The sequence below is a fragment of the Bidens hawaiensis genome, unplaced genomic scaffold (genome assembly GCF_021521415.1).
Source record: "Bidens hawaiensis isolate Kalapana, Puna unplaced genomic scaffold, B.hawaiensis_p1.1 tig00013806_1, whole genome shotgun sequence".
NCBI classification, from domain to species: Eukaryota; Viridiplantae; Streptophyta; class Magnoliopsida; order Asterales; family Asteraceae; genus Bidens; species Bidens hawaiensis.
In genome coordinates this window covers 288740-301773 of record NW_027492180.1, presented here as the reverse complement: position 1 = coordinate 301773, position 13034 = coordinate 288740, and positions in this window count along the sequence as shown.

Sequence of the window (13034 nt, the reverse complement as noted above, 5' to 3'; positions counted from 1 at the left end):
ACAAAAACATAAAGAAATAAACATATTTATGTGTTTTTGGTTTTTATAATTTTTATAATTTTGTATTTATTTATTTATTTATTTTTTATTTTATTTTTTTTTCAATAATAGAACACCCCTTAAATCGACCGACTCGAATGGAGATTGAGTATGAGCGGTTTCATCTTGGAACATCCTGAAATAGACAAAACAAATAAAACAGATTGCACAAACATATAACAAAAATACAAACTCTACAACTCGGGCAGTCTCCTGAGTGGTGCATCCATCAAGTCTACGTCTCGGAGAGCGAGTCAAGGTAGAATACCTCGACCGTCTGATTAGTCACCGGCTCGCCGATGTAGTGCTTCAGTCTATTACCGTTCACCTTAAGCTTCCCGCCTTTATCTTCTATCTCAATCGTGCCATACGGGAAAACCTCAGTGACCGTGAACGGTCCTGACCATTGGGATCTCAACTTTCTCGGGAATAACTGCAACCGGTAATTATACAATAAGACCAAATCCCCACACTTGAACTGCTTGTTACCCTTCAACTTTCTATCATGCAGTTCCTTCGTCCGCTCCTTATACCTAAATGACTGCGCGTAAGCGTGATCTCTCAGCTCCTCTAACTCGTGCAACTGGTGGAACCGAGTGGCTTCCGCGGCGGACATATCCAGATTGACCCTTTGTAGGGCCCATGAAGCACGGTGCTCCAACTCGACAGGCAGGTGGCAGGCCTTCCCATAAATCATCCGAAACAGTGTGGAACCGGTCGGAGTTTTGTAGGCTGTACGAAAGGCCCACAACGCATCATCCAACTTGTCGGACCAATCCCGACGATTCGAACCAACCGTTTTCTCAAGAATACGTTTGATCCCCCGATTACTCACTTCCACCTGCCCACTAGTCTGTGGGTGGTAGGCGGTTGCAAGCCGATGGGTGACCCTATAGCATCGCAAAGCCTTCTCCATCTGCTCATTGCAGAAGTGAGTACCCCTATCACTGATCAACGCCTTCAGGACACCAAAACGAGCAAAAAGGCTCTTGAGAAAATGGAGTACAACTCGGGCATCATTCGTGGGTAAGGCCTTGGCCTCAACCCACTTCGAAACATAGTTAACCGCCACAAGTATGTACTTGTTCCCACGCGAAGATGGAAACGGTCCCATGAAATCAATGCCTCACACATCGAAAACCTCACAAACCTGAATAGTATTTTGGGGCAGTTCATTTCGCGACGAGATGTTGCCGACACGCTGGCAACGATCACAACTCCTCACAAACGTGTGCGCATCCTTAAAAATCGAAGGCCAATAAAAACCACAATAAAAAACCTTCTTCGCTGTCAAACTCGCACCGTGGTTACCTCCTGTCAGTCCAACATGGCAATGGCTCAAAATCTGCCATCCCTCCTTAACGTCAACACACCTCTTGATCAACTGGTTAGCACCTATACGAAAGAGATACGGGTCGTCCCACAAGTAAAACTTAACATCAGCAAAGAATTTCTTCTTTTGCTGGTAAGACATCTTCGGGTAGTACCCGTCCGCAAGATAGTTCGCGAAGTCGGAGAACTATGGAAAACCCTTATCCTGAGCTGAAACAAACACGAGACTCTCTGTTAGAAATTGGTCATTAATCCTGACCCCTGGCTCTCCTAACTCAGCTCCCTCAAGACGTGAAATATGATCGGCCGCCACATTCTCGGCCCCCTTTTTATCACGGATTTCAATATCAAACTCTTGAAGCAACAGGATCCATCAGATAAGGCGTGTCTTAGCATCCTGTTTGCTAAAGAGATAACGAATGGCAGAATGATCCGTGTACACAATCGCCTTGGACAGGACAAGATAGGAACTGAATTTATCGAACGCAAACACCGCAGCTAAAAGCTCTTTCTCGGTGATGGTGTAACTCTCCTGTACACCATTCAAGGTCCGGCTAGCATAGTAAATCGGATGGAAGTGTTTATCCTTCTGCTGTCCAAGAACCGCTCCGACTGCGAAGTCGCTCGCATCACACATCAACTCAAAGGGAAGCGACCAGTCGGGAGCAATCATGATCGGGGCGTTAACGAGTTTGTCTTTCAAAAGATCAAACGCCTCGATACACTGTTCAGAGAACACAAATGGGGCATCCTTCTCTAGAAGTTTGGTCATGGGTCTCACGATCTTAGAAAAATCTTTAATGAACCGGCGATAGAACCCAGCGTGACCCAAGAAACTCCGGATGGATCTCACAGAAGTGGGCGGGGGATGATTAGAAATGGTCTCGACCTTCGCACGGTCAACCTCTATCCCCGCACTCGAATTATGATGTCCCAAAACAATGCCATCGCGTACCATGAAGTGACACTTCTCCTAGTTAAGGACTAGGTTGGTGTCAACGCACCGGGCCAACATCCTCTCAAGGTTGGAGAAACAAAGATCAAAGGAGCTCCCAAAAACAGAAAAATCATCCATGAACACCTCCATGGAGTCCTCGATCATGTCATGAAATATAGCCACCATGCACCTCTGAAATGTGGCTGGAGCGTTACACAGTCCGAAAGGCATACGTCTATAGGCGAACGTGCCGTATGGGCAGGTAAACGTGGTTTTCTCCTGGTCATCGGGAGTAATCGGAATATGAAAGTACCCGGAGAAACCAACCAAGAAGCAGTAATACTGCCGACCCACCAACCGCTCCAACATCTGATTGATGAAAGGTAAAGGAAAGTGGTCTTTCCTCGTGGCATCATTCAGTCTGCGGTAATCAATGCAGACTCTCCAAACGGTCACAGTCCTAGTGGGAATGAGCTCGTTCCTCTCATTGGTGACGACAGTCATGCCACCCTTTTTAGGAACCACTTGGACTGGACTAACCCACAAACTATCAGAAATGGGGAAAATGATCCCCGCATCAATGAGTTTGATGATCTCCTTCTTCACGACCTCTTGCATCTTCGGATTAAGCCACCGCTGCGGCTGAACGACAGTTCTGAAATTATCCTCCATGAGAATTTTATGCATGCAAAACGAAAGGTTGATACCCTTAATGTCGATAATCTTCCATGCAATGGCCTCTTTGTGCTCCCTCAGCACCCTCAACAATCTCTCTCTCTCGACCTCCGCCAAAGCAGATACAATAATAACCGGCAGCTTCCTCTCCTTGTCCAAAAACGCGTATTCCAAATGGGTTGGCAACTCCTTAAGCTCTAAGGAAGGAGGGGGGCTCTCGACAGATGGTCGGTCTATCGGATCGTCTCGTACGATCCCAGCTGACACTTCAGACTCAGGGGTATGTAACTCGGTGTCATCTTCCGTTGACTGATCGGTCATGGCAACCATCTCAATCTCTGGAATGTCCCTATGAAGAATCTGAGTGTCAGAGGCAGATCCTCCATAGATCTCGATGAAAAACACCCAAACATGCTCCATGATGGTATCAATAAAGTACAAGGAGTCACCAGCAGACTTGGGGTGTTTAAGTGACTGTCGAACGTCAAAGGTGACGTTCTCATCCCCAACTCTCAAAATCAACTTACCCTCGCAGACGTCGATCAATGCCTGTGCAGTGGCAAGGAATGGTTGGCCAAGAATAAGCGGTACACTATAATCGTCGTTCATGTCCAGAATGACAAAGTCCACCGGGAAGAGGAACTTGTCGACACGAACAGGCATGTTCTCGACCACCCCTCGAGGGTATTTAATAGAACGATCAGCAAGCTGGATACTCATCATGGCAGGCCTCGGTTCGCCTAAGCCCAGTCTGCGATACACAGAATACGGCATGAGATTAATGCTGGCACCAAGATCAGCCAGCGCATGAATAACCGTATCATCACTCAAGATGCAGGGAATCGTGAAACTCCCTGGATCGGCCATCTTCTCTGGTAACTTCCTCTGTAAAACAGCAGAACAACTAGCACTCAAAGGGATGGAAGCTAACTCAGCTAACTTCTCGTTATTCGAGAGAATATCCTTAAGGAACGTCTCGTGTTTAGGCATCTGAGTCAGTGCCTCAAGGAATGGAATATTAAGGTGAAGCTGCTTCAAAAGATCAAGAAATTTAGAATTCTGCTCCTCATCTCTATCTCTGTGGAGTCTCCTGGGGTATGGTATTCTAGGTTTGTAGACTCTCGGCGGCTCGTTCGGTAGCGGCTGTCTCTCGGCCTGTGCTGAACTCCCTGGGCTGCTCCTCTGATGCACCTGGGCCGGCGGAGACTCCATCACAATATCCTCATCCACCTGCTCCTCTCTATCATCAACTGCAGGCTCCTCGACAACTCTCACTCTCGACCTCTCCTGAATCACGGGCTCATCTCGTGCCCCTGCATCGCTCCTCGTCGTCACAGCTTTCGTGAATCCATTCGGGTTTTGTTCGGTATTACTCGGTAGCGTACCCTGCGGCCTCTCGTTCAACCGACTAGCTATCTCTCCCATCTGCTGCCCAAGACTCTGAATCGACGCTCCCTGATTCCTCATGAACTGCTCGTGCTCGCGAAACTTCTCCTGCGTCCCTTTGTGTCGGGAATCCTCTCGTGTCATGAGCTGTGACAACATCTGCGTCTGTTGCGCCATAATCTCTTCAAAAGTGGGCTTCTTCTCCCCACTGCTCGCTCTCTCACCGGCATCCTGGAATAAACTCTGACGCTGCTGAAAACCGGACTGATTGCCGCTCCTCCAGTTGGAGTTCTGATTGCCTCTCCATCCTGAATTATAAGAATTGAAAGAATTTGGATTTTGGTTTGGATTGCCTATGAAGTCTACGGCCTCCTCCTGCGAACTGACTGGGCACTGAACGGTATCATGCCATCCTCTGCATATCTCGCACAACTTGCTCTTCGTCTGCAAGTCCTTCACCATCTTCGCCAACGCCTCTACCTGTGCCGTGAGTGCGGTGGTGGTGTCCACCGAATGCATGCCGCGTGATATGGAATCGACGGTCTTACCTCCTCTGGCGGGTGGTCTCGGGTATCCACTCATAGCTAACCCATTAAATAAAGAAATGCACTCATCCGGGTCCTTTGTCGTCAATAGATTTCCTCCCGCCGCCGTGTCAAGCATGTTCTGCGTCGCGTACGTCACTTCATTATAAAACTTCCTGACAACCACCCAATCTTGCAAGCCATGGTTCGGGCACAACTCTAACAGATTTTTAAATCGCTGCCATGCCTCGTAGAAACTCTCGGTGTCCTCCATCTGCAAAGAGTGAATGTGATTACGTAGACGAGCGGCCTTAGCCGAAGGATCGTATTTCTTAAGAAATTGGGTCTGCATGGCAGCCCAAGTAGCTATGAAGCCCTGTGGGAGGGACTCGAGCTACAGACTCACTTTATCGATGAGCGAAAATGGAAAAACGCGGAGTTTCACGGTGTCTTCGGATACACCGACAAGATGGAATGTGTCGTAGATACGCGCGATAAGAGTGAGATGATGATGCGGGTTTTCGTGAAGTAACCCGTGGAAATGAGCAGAATGAGAAATGGTACTCAGAATGTTCGACGAAATCTGCCAGTTCGCGTTAACTCCAATGGCGGGTGGTGCGATGCTGGATCTCGCGCCAGCATTGGCAGGTCGGGCCCGGTCTGCAACTGTCCTCCTCGGTGGTGGATTGTCGCCCATGATCCTATCCCTATCGTCGGAGTCAACGGATGAAGAAGTGGAAGATGGTGAAACGGCACGACGTCTCTCACGAAACTCTCTCTCTGGCTCGGGAAATGACTCAATGTCGGGTGGTCCTCGAGATCGAGTCTGTCGCATAAAACTATAATTAGAAATAAAATTAGCTAAACTATTCTAACAAATAAGAAAAACAAAACAAAAATAATGACAAGTAGCACACAAGGTAAATCCTAACTCGAGTCGCTCTCAAAACGCCTAAAACCGTGTCCCCCGCAACGGCGCCAAAAACTTGATGTGCGTCGGATAACCCTATAACAATGACCCTCGCAACTAAGCTTTAAATATAAAACGAATATCCTAAAACCACACACAACCGGCAAGTGTACCGATTGAATGTAGTACAGACCTAGGAAATCCGAGTATCGAACACGTGGACACGTCAGAACGCTAAAGATCACTAACCCTAGACAAGACCTACCTAAGAATAATATTTAATTGATTTTTGATTTTTAATTACTTAACTGAACTAACTGGACTAACTAACAAAAGTTACCTAAAATAGAAAACTTAACGACAAACTAACTGTGTTAACTTCGGATGGAGAAAAACGTCTACCTAGGTCTGAATCAAACTGTAGGCCTAACAAGCTAATGGATTGAATGATATCTAGACACCGGTTCCTAAAGATGACACGACTAAGGATCGCTCGGGCTCACTGGATCACCTCTCGGTCAACAAACCCAAACTACTCAAAATCGCCTAAAACGACCAAACCGGGAAACAATTAACCTGTTCTAATGTTGACTCACTTCTCGGTCTCACCAACACTCGACCCTAATGGAAATGAATACTACACAACCAAGGATAGAGGAACAATTCAACTTAAACCTAAATAGATCAACTAGTCGCTCAAAACACCTAAACCTGACAAGAAACGAACTCGCTCTCGCGCAATTCTTATTCTAGCATGCAAAGGCAATGAGAGGACCCTAACTTCTTATCACCTCTCGGTCTCTAAGAAGGTGCCTAATCACTGTACTTTAACCTCAAATTCATGCAACAAAACCCTACGGTTGTTCCTACCGCAAACAAACCCTAAACACAAAGTCTAGAATCAAACAATGCACAGATCAATCAACACATAACTAATTAACCGACACAAGGGGTTTAAGCAATGAATGACCAAAATTTCCAGCCCTTAAACACAACCTATTTCATGTCTAAATCAAACTTTACAATAACAATATACGTCTATCAATCAAACAATCCAATAAACTCATCAAACACTAACAATTAACATCATTCCTAGGTAGAACTAACAAGTTTAGCCTCTCATATTATTTGAACAGCCATGAATAATCATTAAAAGCATCACAAAACTCACACCAATCATCTTAACAATTGTCCAATAATCAATTCTAATCATAAACAATTCAATCTTTCAAGTATGTGAGGCCCCGTTCCCGGTAACCCTACTTTGGTGTTGGATTTACTCTAAAACACAGTTCTAAAATCAGAGTAAATTAAAAACTTCGCGGAATAATTAAAAACTTCAAACATCACATTACAAAACATTCATTCTTGTCTTAACATACAAATTGTCTTTTCATAATTAATTAATTAAAACAGTCATAACACTTCATCATGGATGCCAGTCTCTTCAGTCCATGCCCTATGTCCCTCCTTAAGCCAGCTGCCTCAACCTATTGGCCTGCGTGCATACTAAAAGTCAGCTATGCTGAGTGAGTTCTAGTTAATCAATTAACATACAATACATTCATACCCTTACTCGTACGCATCCGAAGATACGTATTCATACCTTAGTTTTCTATTACTCCTTTCATATATACCTTATATACATGCATACGTACTTACATACTTTCTTTCATAAACCCTATGGTATACCATAAGCTATTCTACATTAAACATCACAGATATTGTAAGGGTCTAGTCCCTATCATCACAGATATTATAAGGGTCTGGTCCCTAACATCACAGATATTATCAAGGTCTGGTCCCTAACATCACAGATATTATAAGGGTCTGGTCCCTACTGCCTCGAATAACCATACATTTATCATACGTGCATATTTTATCTGTCTCATGTAAATAACAATATATATATATATACATGCTCATTCATACTATCATTATATAGTAATAACATCCAATACATAGTCATACACGTATCATACACTTATCAATTAAGTAAATATATTAACTATCACATAGGAGTATGCACACAGCCCCGAAAACATTTCAAAGAGAAATGGGGCAAGAACTCACCTGGAGTCCATTTCTCTTGCCGTTAATGGTAATTCCCTTCTTTAGTTGTGCACGGCTAACTGTACAATACATTACGCGTGTCAATTATCTATTACCACAACTTCCTACATCTAAAAGACTCTACATCTTTTAGAGTCTGAACTGTTTGCATGGGATTTACAAATCCTTAAAACTTTGTGTTACAATAATAAGAAACGGGCATACTCAGATTAAGAGTATACATGTGTCTGGATCCATACATACATGGTGACTCGGAGTTCCCCGAGGCCATACATATCATAAAACATGCCTCTGGTAGTCTACAGGACTGATCAGAGAAATGATATTGTGTATATGATTAATTGTACATGTACTTAGGGTAATTTTAATCCAATTGAGTTCGGTACCTAATGAGTATTGTCACAAAGGTAATTTTAACCCGAGAAATGCCGGACAACTCCCGAGAAATATACATACTTTACAAGCTTTAAACCATGGAATCGAGAGTAAACGGGTGTTACAAGTCCACCCCCTTACAATGGGATTCGTCCCCGAATCCCGATGCGATAAGAACAACCGCGTGTAGAGTTTCATCATCTCGTTTTCGGACTCCCAAGTGGCCTCAGAACCCTTGAGGTGCCTTCACCGCACCTTCACCTGCCTAACCACCTTATTCCTCAAACGCCTTTCCTGACGGTCAAATATGGCAATAGGTTCTTCAACATAGTTCAGTTTATTATCGAGTTCAATATCATCAAGAGGCACGTGGGCCTCCTCATCTACTAAACATTTTCTCAAATGGGACACGTGGAAAGTAGGATGAATCCCCCCGAGCTCATCGGGCAATTCCAGTCTATACGCTAGCCCACCAACACGGGACAATATACGGATTGAACTAATGAACCAGGGACTAAGTTTCCCCTCTTACGAAAACGAATAATACCCTTCCAAGGGGAAACTTTTAGCATAACCCTATCACCAGCCTCAAACACAATAGGCCTCCGCCTTTTGTCCGCGTAGGACTTTTGACGATCTTGAGCTGCCTTCATAAAAGCCTTAATCTTATCGAGCTTGTCAGTCGTAACCTCAACCACCTCAACTACCCAACTGTTTCTGACCAATGGAACCCCAACAGACTGGAGTCCTACACCTCCTGCCATACAACATCTCAAACGGTGGCATCTCAATCGTGGCGTGGTAACTGTTATTATAAGAAAACTCGACTAACGGTAAGTGACGATCCCAACTACCACCAAAATCAATTACACAAGCTCGCAACATATCCTCGAGAATCTGAATGGTCCTCTTGGACTGACCATCTGTCTGCGGGTGATAAGTGGTGCTGATGAGAAGTTTGGTACTCATCTCCTCATGAAACTTCTTCTAAAACCTGGAGGTAAAACGTATATCCCTATCCGAAACAATAGATACCGGCACCCCGTGCCTAGAAACGATCTCACGAATAAATATATCGGCCAACTGCTCGGAATTAAAAGTTTCTCGAATCGGCAAGAAATGAGCGCTCTTGGTCAGTCTATCAACGATTACCCAAATGGTGTCATAACTACCCCTAGGAGTACGAGGCAGTTTAGTCACAAAATCCATCGTAAGATGCTCCCACTTCCACTCAGGTATTTCCAAGGGTTGAAGTTTCCCGAAAGGCTTCTGGTGCTCGGCCTTAACTTGCAGACGTGTTAAACACTTACTCACGTACTGAGCCACCTCATACTTCATCGCAGGCCACCAATAATTTTTCTTCAGGTCTTGGTACATCTTGGTCGCGCCCGGATGAATGGAATAGTGCGACTTGTGTGCCTCATCCAATATTTTAACCCTGAATCCCCCATACCTGGGTACCCATAAACGACCATCCTTATACTTCACCCCGTAACTGACGTCTTCCAACAATTTTTCCAGACCCCAAATACGCTCTGACATAATCCATTCCACTTGTAGAGCCTCACTCTGAATGTTGTTCAAAATATCGGTTTTAAGAATAAGCTGGTAAGATTTCACACGAATAGGTTTCGGTCTCTCATTCCGGCTCAACGCGTCGTCTACCACGTTAGCCTTACCGGGATGGTACATAATCTCCAAATCGTAATCCTTAATCAACTCCAGCCACCGACGCTGACGCATATTCAATTCTTTTTGCTCGAAGAAGTACTTTAAGCTCTTATGATCGGTATAGATAACACAAGGGACACCATACAAATAATGCCTCCACAACATAAGCGCAAACACAACCGCAGCCAGCTGCAAATCATGGGTAGGATAATTCGCCTCATGAGGCTTTAAATGTCGTGAGGCATAAGCTATGACTTGGCCTCGCTGTATCAGAATACACCCAAGCCCCTTGTAAGAGGCATCAGAATAAACAACTAGATCGTCAGTGCCATCGGGTAACGCTAAAATCGGAGCATGCGTTAACCTGTTCTTTAATTTGAGAAAAGCCTCCTCCTGCTCAGTACCCCAAATAAACTTAACACTCTTCTTGGTCAACTTGGTCAACGATGAAGCAATTTTCAAAAAGTGGGGAATGAAGCGGCGGTAATACCCCGCCAAGCCCAGAAAGCTACGGATTTCGGACGGAGACTTAGGAGATTCCCATTCGTTTACAGCTTCCACCTTTGCAGGGTCAACCAAAATACCACTCAGGTTAATAACATGACCCATGAACCGAACCACGCGTAACCAAAAAGAACACTTAGAAAATTTCGCATACAACTTGTTCTTTCGCAGAGCTTCCAAAACTTCCGTGAGATGACAGGCGTAATCGGATTCACTTTTGGAATACACAAGAATGTTGTCGATGAACACAATAACCAAACGATCGAGCATCGGCCTACATACCCGGTTCATAAGATCCATGAACGCAGCCGGTGCGTTGGTCAAACCGAAAGAGATCACGAGGAATTCATTATGCCCATAACGAGTGCGGAAGGCAGTCTTAGGGATATCTTCCTCACGAATTTTCAACTGATGATACCCGGACCTAAGGTTGATCTTCGAGAACCAACTAGCTCCTTGGAGTTGATCAAATACGTCTTCGATCCTTGGGAGAGGGTACCGATTTTTAACAGTGAGTTTATTCAATTCACGGTAGTCAATGCACATCCGCATGCTACCGTCCTTCTTCTTAACGAACAGGACCGGGGCACCCCAAGGTGAGATGCTCGGTCGAATGAAGCCCTTGTCGAGCAAGTCTTCCAATTGAGCCATAAGTTCTTTCATTTCATTCGGTGCTAGACGGTACAAGTTCTATATGGAATTCGACCTCGCGATCCGGCGACACATCTGACAAATCAACTGGAAATACATCCAGGAAATCCCGAACAATAGGAACATCACCAACAGTAACCACCACGGTTTTTACGTTTATAGCATACGCCAGATACGCCCCGCACCCCCGCTGCATCAGTTTCCCCGCCTTAAGTATAGATATGATATGTGGCGTCACACCATTCCGATCACCGAAGACCGTAATTTGGGTCCCATCCGGGACTCTTAGACGTACAAGTTTTTGACCACAAACGATCTGAGCATTAACACTTGCGAGCCAATCCATCCCAAGCACCACATCGAAACAGCCAAGCGGCATAAAGTACAACCGCACCGGAAATCTATACCCAGACAACTCGATGGAACAACCCTGAATAGCCCTAGACATGGAAACGGACTTTCCTACGGTGACCTCAATCTCAAACACATCGACTACGCGCTCGGGTGATTTATTCAACGAGGAACAGAAAGTGGTAGACACAAAACTTCTACTAGCACCCGAATCAAATAAGACCGATGCCTGTAATTCATCAAGTAAAAAGGTACCTGGGATAATATTAAACTACTGCTTAGCTACATGATCATCACATACGATTCCTAAGGAATGAGAAATTATAACGGGGGAATAAAAGATGAATAAGGAAAAAGTACCTGAAACAACGTCCGCATCATCCTTTGCCTCTCTCTTGGAGATGTTGAAGGCCATCGCCCTGACCTTCGGCTTCTCTTCCACTTTCCCCCTCGAGGAAGTCCCCTGACTGGAACCCCCCCCCCCCCCCCCGCCTTGCTGGTAGGACAGTTTGATGCCAAGTGGCCGGCACCCTTACAGCGGAAACAAGTTAACATCGGACATTCGAAATGGGGGTGTCCAACCTTATCACATCGAAAACATGAACCAGACCCAACCTTACATTCCCCCTTGTGCGGTTTCTCGCACTTCTTGCAATTACCAAATGCCGCATCCCTCTTAAAATCCGAAGTCTCAGTCTTTACTCTCTTCTCAGCCGAATTAAAATTGCTTCCCTCGGGCCGCTTACCGTACGAATTTGAGTTCCATGACTTTCTAGCCTCGGTCGGCGGTAACTTCTCCCTCTGATCATACAATGTACCTGCTAGGGTAACCACCGAATGAAACGAGTTCTTGTCAGTGGTCACCACACCCCTACGAATATCTGTCGGAAGCCCTTTCATATACTTTTTAATCCTCTTGGCTTCGGGAGTAACCAAATCGGGACATAAACGAGCCATCTTACTAAACTTTGTGGTATACTCCCGATGCGTCATACTGCCCGCCTCCAAGGTCAAGAAATCCTGTTCAATATTATCCAATTCGTGCGGAGGACAAAACTGATCAAGAACCAACTTCTTCAACTCATCCCAAGTCATCCTCCTAAGGGAACGATCACCCATAGCCTGCGCCAGATTATCCCACCAACACAGCTCCTCGGAATGAAACGAGGCAGTGGCATAAGTTACCATGTCATCCCCCTTACATTTACTAACTCTCAGAACGGCCTCCAACTCTCTCACCCACTGATGTGCTGCCAACGCATCCTTAGTACCATCGAAAGAAGGAGGGTCACATTTCTTAAAGTCCCCATATGAACAACCCCGGGTAGTGACACTAATAGTATGCACATCGTCTTCATCCCCACTCTGCACATACACCTCCTCCTCCTCATCGACCTGCGTCTCCTTACCCTTCCTTTCCTTACCCGAACTCTTACCAACCAAAGACTCCTCCATGGCCCTAACGGCCTCAGCAACGATCTCGGGAATGGCGTTATGGAGCACCTGGTAAACCTCATCCGTGATAGCCGCGCGCATAGCAGGATCTAAGGCGGGGTTAACCCCCTCCTCATGAATCGAGATTTCCTCCTACTAGGGAGTAGGAATT